Below are 20048 nucleotides of genomic sequence, written 5' to 3'. Positions count from 1 at the left end.
TTGACATTTTTAACTCAAGTTTGTCAGCAAAATTTCACCAAAATTGGAGCATAAAATGTTGCACCACCTATTTGAATGTTCAATGGTGTGTGAACAAGTATAGAAATGTGTGAATGTGTGCACGTATCTTGTATGATAAGAACTTATAAATACTGACATAAAAGTATATGGCTCTTAGGTTGTTGGTTGCAGTATCATTGTGAGCTGTTGTATGTTACACTTCAAGATGAACTATGACAAATTTTGACAAAATTTTCCAAAATAATGAATGTTTGATAAAATTTCTTATAGAAATACTCTTTTGGCAAAAAGGAATGCCAATTTTGAAAAAAATTCCTATGGAAAGTTAATTTTGACAAAGTTTCCAGTAAAAGGTAAATTTTAACAAGTAAAAAGGTGTAAAGTGCGGCCGGGTCAAACTTTGGATACCGACCACCTCGAGTACATATGTATGTAAACAACCTTTCCTCATAATCCGCAAAGTGCATAATTTATGCTCCACTAGCAGCTGTATCGAAATATGGTCCGATTTGGACCAAATTCAATACGGTCTATTAGGTACAAGTCATTATTCAATTTTGTAGAACAAAATATTGGTCTTTTTGGTTGCCATATTCAAATATAGACCGATCTGAACCATATACGATACGGATGTCAAAAAGCCTGACATTTCAGCGAAATCAGATTATAAATGTGCCTTTTAAGGGGCAGCTATATAAAAACCTGAACCGATCTGGTCCAAATTGAAGTGTGCTGATGAAGGGCCTAACACAACTCACTGTACCAAATCCTTAAATCGAGAGGTCGGTCTATTTCGCAGCTATATCCAAATCTGAACCGATCTGAGCCAAATTGACGAAGAATGCTAACACAACTCACTGTCCCAAATTTCGACGAAATTGGACAATAAATGCGCCTTTTATGGAACCTAGACCTTAAATCGAGAGATCGGACTATATGGCAGCTATATCCTAATCTCGATCGATCTGTGCCAAATTGACGACGAATACTGAAGCGCCTAACTCAAATTTCGGCGAAATCGGACAATAAATGCGCCTTTTATGGGCCCTAGACCTGGACCGATCTGAGCCATACTGCAGAGAGATCTCGAGGGGCCTAACACAACGCACTGTCCCAAATTTCGGCAACATCGGACAATAACAGCGCCTTTTATGGGCCCAAAACCTTAAATCGAGAGATCGGTCTATATGGCAGCTATATCCAAATCTGAACCGATCTGGTCCAAATTGAAGAAAGATGTCGACTGGCCTATCTCAACTCACTGTCCCAAATTTCAACAAAATCGGACAATAAATTATCTTTTTATGGGCCCAAAGCCTTTTATTGACAGATGGACCTATATGACAGCTATATCGAAATCTGAACCGATCTGAGCCAAATTGATGAAGAATGCTGAAGGACCCAACAAAACTCACTGTGCCAAACTTCAACAAAATCGGACAATAAATGAGCCTTTTATAACCCCCAAACCCTTATATTGAGAGACGGACCATATGGCAGCTATATCGAAATCTGAACCGATCTGAGCCAAATTGATGAAAATTGCTGCAGGGCCTAACACAACTCACTGTGCCAAATTTCAGCGAATTCGGACAATAAATGCGGATTTTATGGGCCCTAGACCTTAAATCGAGAGATCGGTCTATATGGCAGCTATATCCAAATCTGAACCGATCTGTGCCATATTGCAGAAAGATGTCGAGGGGCCTAACACAACTCACCGTCCCAAATTTCGGGAACATCGGACAATAAAAGCGCCTTTTATGGGCCCAAAACCTTAAATCGAAAAATGGGTCTATATGGCAGCTATATCCAAATTTGGACCGATCTGTGCCATATTGCAGAAAGATGTCGAGGGGCCTAACACAACTCACTGTCATAAATTTCGTCGACATCGGAAAATAAAAGCGCCTTTTAATGGCCCAAAACCTTAAATCGAGAGATCGGTCTATATGGCAGCTATATCCAAATCTGGACCAATCTGTGCCATATTTCAAAAAGATGTCGAGAGGCCTATTTATGGGTCCAAAACCTTAAATCGAGAGATCGGTCTATATGGCAGCTATATCCAAATCTGGACCAATCTGTGCCATATTTCAAAAAGATGTCGAGAGACCTAACATAACTCACTGTACCAAATTTCGGCAAAATCATCGGATCGGTCTATACGGGGCCATATCAAGATATAGTCCGATATAGCCCATCTTCGAACTTAAACTATGTGTGGACAAAAATATTGTAGAATCTGTGCAAAGTTTCAGCTCAATATCTCTATTTTTAAAGACTATAGCATGATTTCAACAGACAGACGGACGGACGAACTGACGGACGGACATGGGTAGATCGTCTAAGATTTTTACGCTGATCAAGAACATATATACTTTATAGGGTCGGAAATAGATATTTCGATGCGTTTCAAACGGAATGACAAAATTAATATACCCCCATCCTTCGGTGGTGGGTATAGAAAGAGTATTACCGAAAAAAATTTTTGACAAAATTTTCTGCAGCAAGTACATTTTTCTATAGAAACGAAGTGGTATAGGGAATGAAATAGTCACCTACACCTCACTTCGCCGTTTTTATATTTGTTGTTTTTTCCGGGTTGTTTTTTTTTTGTTGTGTGCCTTCTTTTTTTTGCGTTTCACTGTATGACGATAAAGTTGTCATCAGTAGATGTGTAATCATAAATTTATTGTTATAAAGACTTTGAACATAAATTTTCCCCTCCAAACGGAAAAAAACAAAACAGCGGCATAAAACAAACGACATCATCGTCATCGTCAACACCGCCATCATCAGCGTTATCAACATCACTGATGCCTCAGCTACTGCCATCGAAACCAGAAGCGAGACCAAAAACAAAACCAGCATCCACAACACCACCACCAACAAGCACCACAGATGCTGCCTAGATAAATCCATTATGAAACATTTCAATTTTATTGTTTGTTGGCTGATATTGTGCCGATGTTGGTTCTGTGCTGTTGCCATCTTCAAAGTTTGTTATTTCGGATATAATTTTTTTCCGTTTACTAAAGGAAACAACCAACAGTTTTTTTTTTTTTTTTTTTGTTTTTTACTTACTTCATAAAATATTAGGGCAGGCATTTTACAAAAAAAAAAGCCAAAACTGTCTGCACTCTCTAATTTTACTCTCCTGGCTTTTCTCTTGACATGAATGGCGTTTTGATTTCCACTTAAATTTATTACTGCCATTTTAATAAGGAAATCTATAAAACAATAAAGATCAGAGATAAGTCATTTTAAGCAGAGTTAAGCAGTTTGAGAGCATCAAATGAAACAAATTAACTGCAATATCATAAACTTTCATTAATATCTTCCTTAAAAAATTTTTGAAAAATTACTATGAAGTTTGACATTTTGATGAATTATGATGGGATATTAAACTGTGTTGCAAACAAGGGTAGTCACAATTTTATTAAGATCGATTAGTTTATAAAGGGAAGCAAAATGGAGTACTCGATGTTTAATTTGAAAATTTCAACATCAAAAATATTTTTGGAAAAAAATGCTGGCAAAATTTGCTGGGGCTTCAGGCCTGTAATCATTTCCTACTAGGCGATATCGCTCTGGAATTGGTCGGAATGAATTTTTAAAGAATCCAATGTAGTGCAATAGATTTGCCATCAGCTATCCACACCGTGCAAAAAAAAAAATGGGAGACACCAATTAAAATATGTTTATGTTTGCTTTTGACTATTTGGAACTTTCCTGGCCATGTTTCAAAACATGTATATCCGCCCGCTCCAAATTCCCTCGATTATCTGTCGTAGACAAATTAAACAAGTAAAAGCGTGTCAAGTAAGTCCGCGCCGAATCCTGCACATCCACCATGGATCGCATTTGTCCATAGTAGAGACCATATTAGATGTCAATGTGTAAAATTTCCGCCAATTCGGATAAGAATTGCGCCCTCTAGGGGCTTAAGAAGTAAAACCGAAAGATCGTTTTATATGGAAGCTGTACCAGCTGGACCGATTCAAACCATATTTGTCGAGTATGTTAAAGGTCATGGAAGAAAAGGTTGTACAAAATTTCAGCCAAATCGGATAAGAATTGCGCTCTCTAGGGGACTAAGATTTATAATCGGAAGTTCGATTTATATGGGATAAAACAAAACGCTTCAAAATTTCAGCCAAATCGTGTAAAAATTGCCGCCTCTAGAGGCTCAAGAAGTCAATATCCCAGATGGGTTTATATGTCAGCTATATAGGATTATGAACCGATCTAAACCATACTTAGCACAGTTGTTGGAAGCCGTAACAAAATACCTCCTGCAAAATTTCAACCACGACCGATGAGAATTGCGCAATGGAAAGGCTAAAGAAGTCAAAACCCGTGATTGGTTTATAAGGCAGCTGTATCAATTTATAAACCGATTTGAACTATGGTTAGGTTAGGTTGAAAAGTGGGTGCGGTGCCACTATGGACATACACCTAAGCCCGTAATTGGCTTGTTGTGCGCTTTAAGTACTAAAAAAGTAACCTTGAAGAAGAAAATCTAAGTTATAAATTCGTTGCTACTTACAAAAAGCCTAGTTGTTTTCCATGCCATGCCTCTAAGTTGGTTTATGTCTGGTATTGTGTCCCCCACCTAAGCACCGGTGTCTTTTAGCCGCTAAAGCCGGGCAATGACATAGGAAATGCTCCAAAGTCTAATCATCTTTCCCACATGTTCTACACAATCTATCACTTGCCGCATCGATTTGGCATAAGTGAGCTCGTAGTCCTATGTGTACCGTTATGATACCAAAAGCTATACTGACCTCCCTATTACTTCCTTTCAGTAATAGCCTCGTCGTCTCACGATCCAGATAGCCCCATAGGATTTTCGCCGTCCTACCGACCGTTTCGCTGTTCCACATTGTTGCATCCGCATTCGTCGCTTACGCTTTTAACTCGAACTGCGTCAACCCGAAATGCTTCGGGTTAACCAAGTTTATTAAAGGCAGTCCTCCGGCCTTCACCGCCAAATCGTCCGCCCTTTCATTCCCCATTACTCCGCTATGGCCCGGCCCCCAAACGATGCGGATTGTGTCATTATCAGAGAAGGCGTCAATCTCCTACTTACATTCCAAGATTGTTCGTGATCTTACCGTCCTGGTTGTTATTGCCCTTATGGCCATTTTACTGACCGTAAAGATGTTCACACTCGACGTCCTCGCGTTATCACAACACCACCTCACGCATTCCGTGATCGCTCGTATCTCCGCCTGCAGGACCTTATTATGGTCGGGCAGTCTAAAACAGATCTGAGTCTCTGGGTTCTCAATGTAGATCCCCAGGCCCTCTCTGTCCTCTAGCTTTGATCCATCCGTGTAACATGATCTTCCAGACGCCAATACTAGCGTTTCGTCAACCCAAGACTGTGCCGATGGCAGCAGTGGTTCGCACTCTACCGCAAGTGTCGCCTGAGGTATCCGATCGAAAACCTCTTCCCTTCCTTCCAGGAAGGGATCGTTGCCTCGATTACACCGCGAATGTATGAGCTGCTCCCATCCTCAATCAATTCTCCCATCGCCTTAAATCTCATAGCCGCAGTGGCTGCCTCACACTTAATCTCTATGCCAATGGGTCGGATATCTGTAAGGCCATATTCAGGAAATTTTATGAAAATTTAATTTCTATAGAAAAGTTTTACAAAATTTGATTTTTATTGGAAATTTGGTCAAAGTATCAATTCAATTTCTTTTCTATAGAAATTTTTTTTCTATAGAAAATGTTGACAAAATTTAATTTCTATTGAATATTTTTTCAAAATTTCATTTTATACGAAATTTTGTCAAACTTTAATTTTTATAGGAAGTTTAATCAGAACTTAATTTCTATAAGACATTTTGTCATTTTGATTTCTAAAGGAAATTTTTGCAAAATTTCATTTCTTTTTGAAATCCTGGCGTGAACATCGGATAAAATTTAAAGTGGTGGTTATACCCTTTTAATGCTGTCCAAATTTGCGAGGCACCATGCCATGCATTGTCAAAATTCTCCCCCAAAAAGGTGTCGCACTGCGGCACGCCTTTCGGGCTCGGCTATAAAAAAAATTTGCCTTATCATTAAGTTTAAACTTGAATCGAAAAACACTCAATGATGTGTGAGAAGTTTAACCATGTTTGGTTCCTGGGCAAACTTGGAACGTCGAATATACCTGTTTTGAGGAGTTTTGGGGTTTGGCGATCCGGTGAGAACTTGGACCCAAATTTAGTACGATATTCGTTTCCTAATCTCCAAAACCTTTCATTTAATACCCATATTGTACCTATCCACTTTTGGTTTAAGGTGGCGTTTTTGGGGTAAGGCTCCGCCACCATCCGATATCTTAAAATTTTATAACCTACGTTTCTTTCCACAAAAACCTACAGAATCGGTGAAAATTTTAAGAAAATCGGTTTAGCTGTTATTGATTCTACGAAACAAACTGAGTCTCATATAGTCATTATAGGTGTAATGCCCATTTGGGGCGTTTTTGTATGCCAAATTCGTAATCTAGTCAGGAATACCTATCATTTGAGCCCCATATTGATATGGACGTTCAATTTGTCTTCTTTTAGATGTTTTGGGGTTAGGGCTACTTCCTCGGCACTTGAACCCAATTTTTAACTACTACTCTTCAATACCTTTCATTTGATATCCATATTGTCCTTATCGGTCCAATGTTGATTCTGGGTGATATAACGGGAGAGGGTCCGCCCTCTTCCGATATCAACAAGTTGTAAAGCCTTTTTCTTCTTCCTCACATTATTCGTAATCTACTCCCGAATACCCTTCATTTTGAGTCCCATGTTGGCATGCTTGTCCAATAAACCTATTGTAGGGTGTTTTAGGGTTGGGGCGGCCCCCCAGTTACTTGTACCCAATATTTAATATGAAATTCGTACTCTACTCCTGAATTCCTTTCAATTGATTCCCGTATTGCCTTGATCGGTACACTTTTATTTTTGTGTAGTACTTTTGGGAGGGTCCGGCCCCCTCCCGATATTTAAAAATTATATAGCCTATGTTTCCTTCCAGACCAACCTTCACAATCTGTGAAGTTTTCAAGGTAATCGGTTCAGCCGTTTTTGGATCTATACGAAACAAACAAACAAACACAAATTCATTTTTATACATAAGAAGAAGATATAAGATTTTGTCAAAGTTTCATTTTCTGTAGGAAATTTTGTCCAAATTTCATTTCTATAGGAATTTTTTTCAAAATTTCTTTTCTATAGGACATTTTTTTCAAATTTTCATTTCCATAGAAAATTTTGTCAGAATGTCATTTTTATAGGGAATTTTGTCACAAATTTCAAAATTTTAGTAATAGATGCCATTATCATTGATTTTGTCGTTCGTTTAAACTTATCCCCTTCGACATTATTAGAATCATATTTCAATTTACATTTGTTAAATTATAGATGAGCCAATTTTATTTCCATAAATTTCAAGATTTTCTTTTTTTTTTTTTGTGGGGTTTTGTTTACATGTCCTTGTTGCCCGCAAAATATTTTATTCCTAATTCTCAATGGTATAACCTTAGCCCACCCAAGCCCCTTGTGTGATGGCCCCAATGTGTGTAATGTCGTCAACATTGTTGTCTGAAAAGAAGTGAAACTTTTACTTAATTTGCATTTTATTATTTTTTGGTATTTCCCCAATGGCAAAGCATGAATTTCAATTTTGTTTGTTTTGAATTCTTCTTTCTCCGTGTGGTTTACAACATTTCCTTTTGGTATACCTTGGCAAATTCAAAATTAAAACAACAACCACAACAGCTACAACAAACTAAAAACAAAAAAATATCTAACAATTGATGCTGTCGTTGCTGTCCTTTAGCATTAGTTTAAATTATTTGTTTTCCTTTATTTCCCGGTGACATGGCAAAAGGTTTGGATTGTTTTTTTTTTTTTTTTTTATAAAATGTCATAAAATTCCATTAGAAAATTCTTTTCCTGCTAGTCGTTTGTTAGTTAGACGACGAGTTTGTCTTTATGTTCGCATATGGAACATTTGTCATCATGGCAAACGTGTGTGAAAAATAATTTTTCCTCTTTTCCATTGTTTGTCTGCACAGCAAAAAAAAAACCAAAAGGAAAAACTGAAAACAAACTTCAACAGCATGCAATTTTTTTTTTTTTTTGGTTAATAATATATTTCCTTGTTGCAGCAAAACTCGGTCAATGGAGAAACAGAAGAAAAAACATAAACCATAATTTTTTTTTTGTGTGTGTTTTTTTACAAAACTGTTGACAATTTACGTTTTTTTGAAACAAACTAGTGCGATAAGAGTAAATACGGTATGTGAGTATGCATAGAATAGATGGCGTGCAATAATATTTATGCGCGTATTAACGAGGGGTAGTTTGAAATTGCAGGGAAATAATAACTTTTAATGGTGATTTAAGCTGGGCTGAACATCAGGAATATAGTTTTCATTGATTTTTGTTCCCTCATATGGTAGATCTTCGGCACTGTAAAACTTCGTTTCGAAAAGATGTTGTTTAGTGACATGCAATCAGACACACTTAAATGGTCCCCCCAAAGCCCAATAATTTGGGATTGTTTGCACCCGCCTTAAAGAACAACAAGCCAGAGGCATGCTTACAGATTCCCGTTCCCTGGATTTTGTAGGGTAGTTCTGAAAGGTCTAGTCATGACATTGTGTCTGCACTACAATTCCCTTTGATATCTTGATGGCCCTGCACCCAGAGCAGGTGAGGAGTAGGCGCCAGGCTGATAGAGGTGGAGTATATTTTTCTCCTGCCAGGGAGTAAGACGCCCGCCGTTGATCAGAGGTTAGCATGGCCGCCTATGACGCTGATCGCGTAGGACCGAATCCTATCGAGAATTTTAGAAAAAAATGTTGGCTGTGGTTATACCCTCCTTATGCTGGTAAAATTTGTGATTTACTATGCCATAAAAACTTCTCCCCAAAGAGGTGTCGCATTAGGCTGATAGAGGTGGAGCATATTTTTCTCCTGCCAGGGAGTAAGACGCCTACCGTAGATCATAGGTTAGCATGGCCGCCTATGACGCTGATCGCGTAGGATCGAATTCTATCGAGAACATTAAAAAAACAATGTTGGCGGTGATTATACCCTCCTTATGCTGGTAAAATATGTGATTTGCTATGCCATAAATACTTCTCCCCAAAGAGGTGTCGCATTATGGCACACCGTTCGAACTCGGCGGGTCCCTTATCATATGATCGACTTTTAAAACTACATCACTCATCGATATGTTAGAATATTACGCTGTTGCTTAATAGAATGTTCATGTGCAAATTTACTTTTTTGCCAGAGAGTCTGGAACCTGGAGATCACCGTAGCACAAGTTACCATGTCCGCCTTTGACGCTGAACACCTGGTTTGAAATCCAGGCTAAAACATCAGAAAAAAGATCCATCTTTCCTCAGCATGCCATTCAAACTCAGAATTAAAATCTTTGATATAAGAGAAGTATTCCCGCTATTACTGGGTGACTTATAAAAAGGATGACTTTTTAAGAGCTACATCTATATTTTTATCAACAAAAAAAAAACACACACACATTAAATTCAGAAAAATGCATAAAATCCTTATTTGAATCGATAGTACGGTTCATATAATTTAATGTTTGAAAATTATTTCATGCAAATGTTAACCGTGACTGCGCCTCAAATGGTCCATCCGCTTAGTTCAATTTTGGCATATTCTTTCCAACATTTCGGCCGGTATCTCACGAATAAATGCTTCAATGTTGTTTTCCAATGCGTCAATTGAAGCGTGCTTGTCTATACAGACATGAGCTTTAACATTAAGCCCATCAAAAAAGAAAAAAAAAACTAAAGACGTTAAATTACACGATCTAGCGGCCAATTGACTGATCCCGAACGTGAAATAAAATGTTCACCGAACTCCCCTCTCAGTAAGTCCATTCTTACGTGTGCTGTGTGGCACCGTCTTGTTGAAACCACACACCATTCAACCATTTCGGCAAAAAAAAGTTGGATATCACCTCACGGTAGTGCTTTGAAGAAGTACGGTCCAATCGTGCCACCTGCCCATAAACCGCACCAAACTGTAACCTTTTTGGGATGCATTTATAGCTCTTGCAATGCTTCTGGCTGATCTTCACACCAAACTCGACTATTCTGCTTATCCATTGAGCCAAAAATGAGCTTTGTCGCTTAAGACTAGAAGCACGCGATTAACTTTCTTAACAGAGCACGAATTTTGATAATAAAATTCAATAATTTGCAATGGTTGATCGTTTGTAAGACAATTCGTGGTTAAATTATAGACCAAAGTGAAGATGTTTGACAGTGAAACAAAACACGAAATGTACGTGAGCTGTTTAAACTAGTGTTGCCAAAAAGATAATAGCTAAAAAATCGCACTTTTTAAGGCAAGCGGCGACTGCGTTAATGATTTCCTCTCGGCATTTGAGGGGGGTGTCAGTGCACATAAGCGCCGCGTACACCAGTACTCTCTAAAGCTGTCCCAATCGGCCTTCTTCTGGTTGATAAACGTACGGCGTCTGAGGTGGGAATTATGGAGAGGTGGTCTGATCCCAAAAAGATGACGACTTGCCAGGATACGTCACTCAGGAGATTAGGGGATGAAATGAAAATGACTGGCGAGCTGCTACACCTCCTCGTAACCCTAGTGGGGGCATCCTTAAACGACGAGGACGCAGGAGGCGACGATTGCTGTCTATTTTCGCACAGAAACGTGACGTAAGGCCAGAGCAAGATCGGATATGTTCCCATCCGGTAACCATGCACCGGTTATACCTCACGGTCACCGACCGATGATGGAGGCGGTTCTGGCAAACCTAACAGAACCAGAGTCTGGGGTTGCTTTTCACTCCCGGCATAGACAAGAAGAGCGCGGAGAAAATACTCCGGGATATGCCTCTCCCATGATAATAAAAGAAGGAACACGTACACTGAGCCAGGTAGCCCTTGCCGATGATGATTCCATCGGGTCAATCCAGTGCACACAACCGGCTGTCAGGGCATTGTTGGGAAGATGGGTTTACAAATGCGCTTGCAGTGGTCCGATTTCCGATTGAACAAATTCTAAGGAAAAAACTAATAGAGATATCTTAGAAACTATTTTTACATTTAGAATTTGTTTAAAAAAAAAATCTGCCCGAATTTGTTTAAAAAAATCCCCAAAATACCCCCTTCGGCCAAATATGGTTTTAAAATCGACATTTCTTAGTAAATTTGCTGTAGAAACTACAAATATAGAAAGGTGGGTGTAGGGGATATTTGGAATAAAAAATGTGCCAAATTGGGGATCTGGGCTTTGAAAAATTTAAACTAGATGCATTTTTTCATAAAAAAAAACTATTTTGAAGTACATATAACAACCGTTAAGATTGACTTATCTTATTAAAATTTCCTTTGAACGCATCTACAATATGCCCCCTTTGTAAAAAAAGAAAGAATTAAGGTATTTAAGCAAGTTTTTTCAATAAAGACCATTCAATGAAAACCCTTTTTTTGACCAAACAATGAAAAAAATACTTTTTTTCACAGTTTTTGACTTCCACCAGAATCAGAATTATCAGACGTGGACATTTTTTTTTTTTTGCAATGAAGTCGTTGTAAATGATGTCACAAATCCAAAAATGAAAATAGAACCACAATTGCCTTCGTAAAGTTGAATATCTCCGAAACCAGTAGAGATATTGTATACCTTATTGATACAAAGAATTCAGTCTTGTCTTTATTGAAGTTAAATATGGAATGAATATGACAATAAGTTTACAGAAAGCAAATGTATGTAGTTTTATAAATAATTTGTTGGTGTACAGTAATAATTACAACATGCCTCCTCAACATAATTGATTTTATAACTACAATCATTTCAAACATTTTAAAAAATTAAATTCGTAACTATTAAAGTTAATGCCAATATTGTTTGAACAAAAATAATGTTTAGGCTTTGGCACAGGTTTCGTGAAAAAATCGGCTACCATTTTGTCTGTAGATAAATATTGTAGTTCAACAAGTCCTCGTTCAACAATATCCTTTATGAAATGGTATTTATAATGAATGTGTTTGGTTCTTGAATGATGTGCTCCAAACTTAGCCATTTGTTGTGCACTTTGAGAATCTGTGTATATAGTGATCGGTTCTTCTTTTGAAAATCCTAGTTCTTCAAGGATATAGTTTAAATATGATGCTTCTTTTGCGGATTCTGTTAGAGCAATATACTCTGCTTCAGCACTAGAAGTCGCAACAACTTTTTGTTTTTTAGATTCCCAGGATACTACACTATTTGCCAACACAAAACAAAATCCAGATTGAGATTTTCGATTATTCACGTCTTGAGCCCAACTGGCATCACAAAATCCGATAATAGGTTTTGAGGTCTTTTTGTACGTTATAACTGCGTTGCTTGTGGTACTGAGATATTTTAGTACTTGAAAAGCAGCGTTTAAATGTTGTTTCCGTGGATTTTTGGAAAATTGTGATAACATGCTAACAGCACACGCTATATCTGGCCTACTGTGGAGGGATATGTAAAGCAAATATCCAATCAATTCCTGATATGCTTTCTCGTCCACTTTTTCTGCCTCTTTTTCAAAAATGGGTTCGCTCTCCAGTTTAATGTTAGCAGCCATTGGTATTCGTACCGGTTTGCAATTTTCCAAACCATACTTTTTCACAAGTTGTTTTATGTATCCCGACTGTGATATAGACACCTCCTTAGGTTTTACATCAACCTCAAGACTAATACAATGTTTAGGGATACCTAAATCGCGAATTTCAAAATTCGATTGTAACGCCTGGACAAACTCGTTCGTATATTCCATACTATTACTCGCAATGACTATGTCATCTACGTACAATGCAACAATCATAATTGTGTTATTTTTATGTATATAGTATATACACTGGTCATATTTCGATTGGTTAAGCCCAAAAGTTTTGATTACAGCATCTATGCATTTGAACCACTGTCTTCCGGATTGCTTTAGCCCGTATATAGATTTTTGAAGTCTACATACTTTATTACGACTTGCCTCCTGTACAAACATTTCGGGTTGTTTCATGTATATTTCTTCATCTAACTTCCCATTTAAAAAAGCTGAGGACACATCAAGTTGTCGGAGATGAAGGTCATATTCAACAGCTAAAGCGTAAAGTAACCTCAATGATGTTTGCCTTACAACAGGAGCATAAGTATCCATGTAGTCCAAACCAGGTACTTGGGTGTATCCCTTTGCTACTAATCTGGCCTTTCTTTTCTGTATTGTCCCGTCCGGTTTAATTTTTGATTTAAACACCCATTTACATCCCACTGGTGTTCGCCCTTCTGGTAAATCGGTTAAATACCAAGTATTATTTTTCATTAACGACGAATATTCGTCTTGCATTGCTTTATACCATTGTCCTGCTTCATTCGAAGTCACCGCTTCATGTACTGACTTGGGGTCCATTAAATTTTCAGATACATTGTTGGAAGATTCATTTTTATTTCTAAAAGCCCAGGATCTCAGTCTTTCTCTAATTGACTCACCCTGTACAGTGGGTTGCACAGAGATATTTGGTAATCCAACAGCATTTTCTGCTTCTAAACCACTTATAGAGTCAACAAAATCATCTTCACAATCCAACATCTCATTATTTTGCCCTCTTCCGGATTCATTAATGGTATTGTCCTGAATTTCCGAATTACCAACGTCATCCGATGTTCTTGCTTCTACATTGTTGGGTTTCGCACATTGAAATTCGTAAAACATTTGAACATCTGTGTTGTCTTGGGGTTTATACAATTCGTCCTCAATAAATCTAACATCTCTACTCTTTATGACAGTTTTTGTTCCGGGTTTCCACAATCTATAAGCCTTTGACTCATTTGAATATCCGACTAGTATATATTCAGCGCTTCTGGCATCAAATTTAGACTTATTTTTCTTATTAAGCGCATATACTTTGCATCCAATCTGTCGCAAATGCTTCACACTCGGTTTTGCTCCTGACCACAATTCTTCAGGTGTTTTTGTATTATTTAAATTCGTAGGACATCTATTTCTAATAAAAACAGCAGCACTTATCATTTCTGCCCATAAAATAACTGGAAGATTTGCTTCTAGCATGTAGCATCGACCCATTTCCACTAAAGTCCGATTCATGCGTTCTGCAACTCCGTTTTGTTGCGGCGTATATTCAGCAGAAAGTTGCCTTTTTATCCCATTATCCTTTAAAAACTTTGAGAACTCAGTGCTTACCAATTCTTTAGCATTGTCACTACGCAATGTCTTAATTTTCTTGCTAGTTTCATTTTCAGCCATCAATTTGAATTCTTTAAACTTTTCCAAATATTGATCCTTACGTTTCAAAAAATAAACATACGTTTTACGTGAAAAATCATCAATAAACGTTGCAAAATAGTAACTTCCACCCATCGACTCACATTTCATGGGACCACAGAGATCTGTATGAACTAACTGCAAAATTTCTGTTGATGATTTTTCGTTCTTATGTGGAAAAGGAGTTCTACTTTGTTTACCACGAATGCAAGTTGTACAGTCTATATTCGCATTCCTTATATTTGGCAACCCGACGACCATTTCATAAGACGACAATTTAATTAAATCTTTAGCATTTAAATGTCCAAAACGCCCATGCCATAATTTAAAGTCTTTTTCTCCGGATGCTTGCACTGATTTGGTTACCTCGCTACTCATGCGAACTACATAAATGTTATTTCGCTTATAACCTTCTGCCAAAATGTTCTCATTTCTGCAAATTATCGCTTTCGAGCCTTTCATCCTTATTTCACAGCCTAAGTCAGTTGCTTTACTTGTTGATATAAGACTATGTTTCAATTCCGGGACAAATAGTGCGTTTTCTAAATAAATTGATTTACTACGACCATTAACTGTGACGGAAATTCCGACTTTCCCTTTGCCCTTTATATCAATCTCCGTATCATCTGCTAACTTGACTGTCCCTCTATAACTTAAGTCAATTTTGACAAATAACGATTCTTGATTGCACATGTGAGAGGATGCCCCGCTATCTATTATCCAATCGTGACAAGATATTGCAGAAAAAACGTTTTCTGTGGCTCCAAAATTATTTGCAACTTCTTCAAATCGTTCATTTGATGGCATCTCAACGGATAAATTTGTTCTACATTCTTTGGCCTTATGCCCCTTTTTCTTACAACGATAACATTTAATAACATTCTTGAACATACCTTCTTCTCTATTTCTTTTATTGCTAGAGGATCCATACTGCTTCTTTTTGCCATAATGATTTACCTTCATTGCAGAATCTTGATTTGTTTCATCCTTATCTCCGATTTCAAGCAGCCTTGATTTCAAAACGGAAATTTTTGGAAATTCATTCGCTGTATCCACTGCAGCTTTAATCGCCGAAAACTTTTCTGGTAACGCATCAACCAAAACAACCGCCAGCAAATCTTCATCAAGTTCGACACCCATTTCAATAATTGAAGATACACAAATGTCAAATTCTATTATGAATTCTGACACATTTTGGTTATCTGACATTTTGAAATTCAAAAGTTTTCTATAACATTCGATTTTCTTTCTTGTTGATTTGCGGTCAAATGTATCTTGCAAATAGCTCCACATTTCTTTCGATGTTTTGATGTTCCTTACCATGTTCACAATGTTCGGTTCCAAGCTCAGCAAAATTTCAGCCCTTGCATCCATGTCTCTCTCCTTGAAATTTTGAACTTTTCTTTCAAGTTCTATCTTTTCATCATTCGTTGCAGTCGATGGCAGACCCTTGCTTTCTGGAGATTTTTCTATTCCCGAAGTGATGTTCAATAATCTGTTTTTGTGCAATATCGCTTCCATCTGCGTCTTCCATGTTGCAAAATTATTCCCGTTCAACAGCGGAATTCGACCATTGTACGTGGCCATGTTTTCTTCAATTTACCAAATCCTTAGACAAACGTTATTCCGAAAATAAATTTTTGCCAATACGCAGCAAACCAGCTAGCAGCAAAATCTCGTTACTCTGACACACAGGATAACTGGAATAACCAAACGCGAATCTCTTTTATCTTTTAGCAATTTCAAGTTATGAGTCTGGGCCCATAACCTATTGATACAAAGAATTCAGTCTTGTCTTTATTGAAGTTAAATATGGAATGAATATGACAATAAGTTTACAGAAAGCAAATGTATGTAGTTTTATAAATAATTTGTTGGTGTACAGTAATAATTACAACATACCTCAAGCTGACTTTTTTGTAGGAATTTTTGTGCACTATCGAGCAAAAAAAAATTTTGGAAATCGTTCCACGAATGAAGATTTTGGAGCCCAACTATTTTTCGAAGTACTAGGTGACCAACTTATGGGGTCTGCCAGAAGGCGCCCGGACAACCTAGGGCCTTACACACGATCTCGCTTATACTTCAGCTCTAACTATTCCGAATTTCAAAGGGATATATTTACCCCTTCTCACACGGCATATTTTTTACTCTTTTTCGATTTTCTCCCACTGTGCAGCGTTTGGTTTAGAACGTTCTAAATTTGGATATAGTTTTCATGTAGACAGACCTTCCGATTGAAAGTCTATCGCGCATAAGAGGTGTTTGTACTACCTGATTTTGCTTAAATTTGCGTTGTTTTAGATGTCTACCCATTCCGACCCCTACTACCGAATATGGTGCAAATCGGACCATATATGTAGGCAATCACCATAAAGAACGATGCCGCTAATAAACACCGTGATGCATTTTTCAACTGATTTTATAGAAATTTGTTCAATAATAAAGTTAGATGGTGGCTATCCGAAGATCTCCCTGGCTGATATTGATCCGGTTTTTGCTTTTTGCTTTTTGCTTTTTATATCGTCCACCATAGGATGGAGGTATAACAACATCGTTATTCCGTTTGTAACTCATCGAAATATTGGTCTAAGACCCCATATACATATATGTGTATTCTCGAACGCCATGGCATTTTAAGTCGACCTAACCATATCCGTCAGTCTTTTCGTCTGTGGAAAGCATGAAACTTTAGTAGAGTAAAACTAGGCGCTTGAAATTTTACACAAATACTTGCTATTATGTTTTGACTTCCAATAACTGTGCTCAGTATGGTCCTAAACGGTTCCAAAATTGATTTAACTTCCATATAAACCGATTTCCCGACTTTGCTTCTTGAGTCTTTGTAAGGCGCAATTCTTTTACGATTTGGTTGAAATTTTGCACACGGACGTCTCTTATGACCTTAAACATGACCTGATATAAATAGTTGCCATATAAACCGATCTCCCGATTTCATATCTTGGGCCTTTAGAGGACGTTATTCTTATCCGTTTTGTCAGAAATTTTGCGCAGATACTGTTTCTATGACTTCTACTCGTCAAATATGGTCTGAATCGACCTTTAACCTGATATAGCTTCCATATCAATCGATCTCCCGACTTAATTCCTTTGCCCTCTATAAGGCGCAATTTTTATCCGATTTGGTTGACATTTTGCACAATGACATCTGTTATGGTCTCCAATATCTAAGCGAAGTAGGTTAGGTTGAAAGGAGGGTGCAGATATTAATCCGTCCCATGCCACTATGGACATACACCTAAGCCAGTAATCGGCTTGTTGTGCGCTCTAAAAACTCTAAATTAACCTCGATAAAGAGAAAATTTTAAGTTAGGAATGCCGTGCCATTTACAAAATCCTTTATTGTTTTTCATACCACTCGTCTAAGTTGGTTCATGTCTGGTATTGTGTCTCCACCTAAGTACCGGTGTCTTTTATCCGCGAAAGCCAGGCAATGCTTTCGCGTTTAACAGATAACGGCACTAAGCGAAGTATGTCCCAAATCGGTTCATAACCTGAAATAGCAGTTTGTTTCCAACATCCTTAGTTTGCTGGGCAAAGAACTTGACAAATTGCATTCCATGGTGGAGGGTTTATAAGATTCGGCCGGACGAACTTAGCACGTTTTTTCTTATTATATGTTATTTATCTTCAAAACGTGGGGGGAGATCAAGCTAATTTTCCTATGTGTCAGTCGATCTTAGCTAGGAACAGGGTTGGTTCTACCTTGTTCAAATACCATTTGAATGTGCTTGTCTTAGACTGTTATGGCTGTACAATATTTTTACTAGGGCCCGGTCACATGATGTGTATCTCACAGTACACAACCATGTGGGACTGGAATGGTGCTTTCCCAAAGCAGGGTCGTCTGAATGTATGAATACTTGAGCTATTGTACACAGACAATCATATCCTGGCTTGCATTTATCATATATCTATGTAGTGGCCACCGAAGCGCAGAGGATAGCAAGTCCGCCTATGACGCTGAACGCCTGGGTTCGAATCCTGGCGAGACCATTAGAAAAACATTTCAACGGTGGTTTACCTCTTCCAATGCTGGCAACATTTGTGAGGTACTATGCCATGTTAAACTTCTCTCCAAAAAGGTGTCGCACTGCGGCACGCCTTTCGGACTCGGCTATAAAAAGGAGGCCCCTTATCATTGAGCTCAAACCTTGAATTGGACTGCACTCATTAATATGTGAGAAGTTTGCCCCTGTTCCTTAGTGGAATGTTCATGGGCAAAATTTGCATTTGCATGTTGTGAACTGTATGATGTAGCAGGTCATCTCCGTTCCATTTAACGATCACGGCGGCTATGTCATTTTATTATAATGAAACAATATGTCACAACTAGAAATAATTAGTAATATGGACTCTCAACGGATTTTTTTTAAGTTTACCAAAATCAAACAGTTTTATTTGAAATAAAAAAAACCACCCAAGGCAACGATTTTTGCTCAATTTCCATAACCTGTGCTACCCTTTTTCGTAAAAAGTTTTCAAACTATCCCACGAATATGTGTTATGGCATACAAAGTGAATATTTTCAAATTGCAACAAATACAAACAAAGAAAACCTCCGCTGTTTTTATTTTAGACAAAAGCTCGTGTTCTCACATACCATTGACGAATTTGAAATTTTGCCCACAAAAATGGCATGCATTTTTATCTTTATCTCTAAAAGTGAATATAAACCACACACAATGGAATATTTTATGATGGGGGGGGGGGAGTATGAGCAATTTGTTAAACTGCACAAACAGCATTTTTGATAACTGTTGGCTTTAAATGAAATGGAAAGTTTTAATTTAAAATTATTTTTGATTTATGTGTAGCTAAAAAATGGGAAACTTCTATATCATCCTTATTTCCCGTATCTATTTTAACATCGATGTTGGAGAGCTGTTTATTGCATTTTTTTTCAAGTTAGCATTTTTTTAAACATTTTTAAATTTGTCCAATTAATCCCCCTTAAATACTGAAATGGACCTCAAACCACATGCATAACTGCAATCAACTATAAAATTTTAAGCAAAAGACCCTTAGACCATTACAGACATACAAACTTTTATCACTTCACATTTTAAACCAAAAACAAAAAAAGTGGTGACTGTCAAACTTTTGTTCACATAAAGTTTTTGACATCAACTTGAAGGCAAGTGCAGTAGTCTCCAATGCATATGGTTAAAATGCTGAAAAGAAAACTTTAAAATAAAATTTTTAATGTCATTTAGCTAATTAATTTTTCCCGCTTTGATATTAAACAAGACATCTACTAGAAGGGGTTCATGTGTGAACGTTAGTTGTAGTAGTATGGATGTGTGCATGGTGAGCCACAAAGGAATTGAGCTCTCAAGGATTTTTTTTTTTTGTTTTGCTACCAATGAAGTATGGCTTGGTGACAAAAGTTTGAAAAAATTTATTATAATAACCATAAAGAAGAGAGGTGGTTTTGTGGTGGGGGAGATGTCTTTCATGTCCCAAAAATTAAAAACTTCTCTTAGCCATTTAAAGAGCTCTTTAGTTGGCGACTATTATGTTTTGTGCACAGTGGGATACTGAACATGTGCGGTAGATATTTGTTGTGCGTGTCAGAAGTTTTTAGCCAGAGTAAGAGGATCAGAAGAGACGAATGTGGGGGTTGAAAGTATGAGGCTAATGAAGAAATATTAACTAAAATTTCTAATTTCCCCGTTGATGCAGACTAAGTC

At 37.5% G+C, this 20048-nt stretch overlaps 1 protein-coding gene across 2 annotated transcripts in view; it reads left to right on the top strand.

Moving 5' to 3' along the window:
• LOC106091693 (uncharacterized) overlaps nucleotides 1–20048 on the top strand; it is an 869146-nt gene that overhangs the window by 667867 nt on the left and 181231 nt on the right. The gene's annotated exons all lie outside the window — the stretch shown is intronic.

This window comes from Stomoxys calcitrans, chromosome 2 (genome assembly GCF_963082655.1).
Source record: "Stomoxys calcitrans chromosome 2, idStoCalc2.1, whole genome shotgun sequence".
NCBI classification, from domain to species: Eukaryota; Metazoa; Arthropoda; class Insecta; order Diptera; family Muscidae; genus Stomoxys; species Stomoxys calcitrans.
Note: the sequence above shows the minus strand (reverse complement) of the source record. Positions and strands in the feature narration are given on the sequence as shown.